General features: G+C 39.5%; 1 long non-coding RNA gene across 1 annotated transcript; it reads right to left on the bottom strand.

The window, feature by feature from the left end:
* Window positions 1-587: 587 nt before the first annotated feature.
* On the bottom strand, window positions 588-2,387 carry LOC106942759 (uncharacterized). The gene is made up of 2 exons (XR_001423712.1): window positions 2,195-2,387; window positions 588-621 (listed from the first exon to the last, which is right to left on the bottom strand). It is a non-coding gene; the product is annotated as an uncharacterized LOC106942759 (long non-coding RNA).
* Between the last annotated feature and the right edge of the window lie 589 nt (window positions 2,388-2,976).

Below are 2,976 nucleotides of genomic sequence, written 5' to 3'. Positions count from 1 at the left end.
TTTTGGGTTCAGCAACCCTAATAATAATGTCAAAATGTTTGGTTTGCTGAATAATGTATTCACTTTTGTAAGCCTTCATTGGTAATCTACAATGTTAAGTGTCAATGAAATATTTATATACTAATACAGTGTTTCTCAACCCTGGTCCTCATTGCCCCCCTGATCTGCATGTTTTAGATGTGCCTCTATTCCAGAACAGCTGATTCAAATGATTGCATGACCATCAAGTACTGCAGAAGCCTGTTAATCACCCAGGGATACAATTAGGTCTGTGGCAGAAACATTCAGGACAGGGGGGCGGTGAGGACCAGGGCTGTGAAACACTTTTCTAATATGTTATTTTCACTCTGTCTAAAGCTCCTCACGTTCTTGGGAGGATTGTAGGACCTTCAAGCCATACAAACTACAATATGTACAATAATGTGTGGAGTGAGTGTAAAAAAAAAACTTTGTTCATTGAAAGCACAACAGCATTTATTTTTGTTCTGTTTGTGTCAACCCTCTCCACGGAGCTCTGCCATCTCTGCTGGTAGTTGCTTCCTCCTGAAGGAGATCCAGTTGTTCTGACGGTTCTTCTCATCGTTGACCATCATGTCAGCCATGTTCATCTTCTTCTGTTCCCTGGGAAAAGTACCATATTTTCCACACTATAAGGCACTCTCAATTATGGCGTCCATTTCTGTATTTAACCCATACATAAGGTGCACCGGATTATAAAACGCATGCTAAAACATACGGTCAACTAAGAAAAGAAAAGGTAACGGAAACAAAACGGTAAGTTTAAGCTTTGTTCGACTATGTAACAATACACTCACGTTATTTTTTTATTCTTCTTCCACAAATCCATCAAAGTTCTCCTCTTCTGTATCTGAATTGAACAGCTGGGCAATTTCGCCATCAAACATGCCAGGTTCCCTCTCATCATTGTCGGAGTCAGTTTCGTTGCCAGGTGGCTGTTCAGCAATGATGCCGGCTTTTGCGAAAGCTCGGACAACAGTTAAAGCAGATACATAGCCCAGGCATCCACAATCCATTCACACGTGGTGACGTAACTCGCCCGGCGCTGCCTCCCCGTCTTAGTAAACATGTGTTCGCAGTCTGTCATCCATCGCTCCCACAACGCTCATTGAACGCCCTGTTTACACCAATGTCCAGCGGTTGGAATTCTTTTGTTAATCCTCCGGGAATGACGGCAAACTCCGAATTAGTTTGCTTCACTTCCTTTTTCACAGTAGCAGTGAGATGGGCGCTTATGGAGCCGCAGATGAACAGGGACGGTGATGCGTGGAAAAACCTATCTGGTTTTTATCGGAGGCGTATGCTGCAGAACTGGGACAACAATTCTCTGATTGGTTTATTGCTGCTGGCGTAAGTACTTTACGTGTTACGTAATGTCCTCTGATTGGTTTATCGCTGCCAGCGTACATCTTTGAGTCAGGGACAGATTTTGGAACTTGGTGCACACATAAAGTGCACCGGATTATAAGGCGCACTACTAATTTTTTGAGAAAATTTAAGGCTTTTAGGTGCGCCTTATAGTCCGGAAAATATGGTAATCAGATGTAACTTAGCTTGTATCATATAAATGTAGATAAATAAATAAATGTGGAAGTTACATACACAGAAGGAGTTATTTAACAGACATGTTACTTTACAAATATGCAAACACTTTCTTACCATCCAGATATACAGAATTATAAATAACTGGAATAGTTGTGTAAATTAAAGACAAAATGTAATTACTTTAAAGTTTTAGACCTATGCAGACATACAGCCATGGATAAAATACCACTCTTGTTTTCTTCAGGTTTGTTTTACATTTTTATGTCCTATACAATTAATAGTTCATAATCATTTAATTAGAGAACTGATATCTAGCTATTTTACAAAAATATATCAAATAACATGTTTTATTATCTCACAACAGCAGAAACTCCTGTGCAACAATAGCAAAATGAGAAACAACCGAAGCACGTAGATTCGCAGAGATAAAATATGAACAAATGAAGGCAACATGCTGTACACAATATTGACAGTTATTTATAACTGAGGAATGTGCAACTGAGTATCTTAAGAAAATGTGCATGTTGTGTTTGAGCAATAAAAATACAGCAGACTTTATGTTTCAAATGACTGTATGTAGGCAACCTTAAAAGTAGTAAAAACCAGACAGATATATCTCCAAACTGCTCACCTGGCTGGAGAGCAGCAGCGGCGTTAGCTGCATCTGAGTCGGGGTTCATCGTAGGGCGGCATCGGGCTCCGAAGCGGCAAAGGAGGGTTTCCATTCTCTCCGCTACGGTGACAAAAACGACTCATTCCTCACGGGTCCATCGAGCTGCTGCTTAATATTGAAATCCGAAGCAAAGAAAAGCCGGCATCTTTTAAAGTTCACCAGTTGTTTCTATCTTCCATCACTTCCGTGTTGCATTGAGTTTGAAACTTTGCGTCCTTGTATTTTCAGGCAGTTCGTTTTTTCGTTTTAAATGAAAAATGAGAAAACGGAAATAGACTCGTTTTTTTTTTTTCGTTTTCCGTGTATGGTTCGTTCTTTGGTTTTTTCGTTTCAAAATAAAATTGCAAAAACAAAACAAGCATGTGTTTTTTTGTTTTTTTCGTTTTTAAAACAAAATTAGAAAAACGGCAATTGCAAAAATAAAAAAGAAAATGAGCTGTCAATTTCGGTTTTCATTATTTCATTTTTGACAAGCGGTTTGTCCCGGAAGTTCTCTCTGTCCGGCTTACACAGGGATCGTATAACACACATTTTGCAGGCTGCAGGGAGACAAGCTTGTTCATTTCAGGCTATATACTGTAGTATTTTCTGCCAGCTGCAAGTCAGTTTAAGTAATTCTCCTGTGAGAAACAAATAATACCAGACATCTGGTCACCTAGAAAAATGGTTAGCCTGAGTTTTTAGTTTAGTTTTTTACTTTGAAAGGCCAGAGCACCGGGGAGTGGCTTTCCACTGCAACC

This window comes from Poecilia latipinna, unplaced genomic scaffold, assembly GCF_001443285.1.
Source record: "Poecilia latipinna isolate Pla-1442-1.1 unplaced genomic scaffold, P_latipinna-1.0 Scaffold4525, whole genome shotgun sequence".
NCBI classification, from domain to species: Eukaryota; Metazoa; Chordata; class Actinopteri; order Cyprinodontiformes; family Poeciliidae; genus Poecilia; species Poecilia latipinna.
This window is presented reverse-complemented; position numbering and strand designations above follow the sequence as displayed.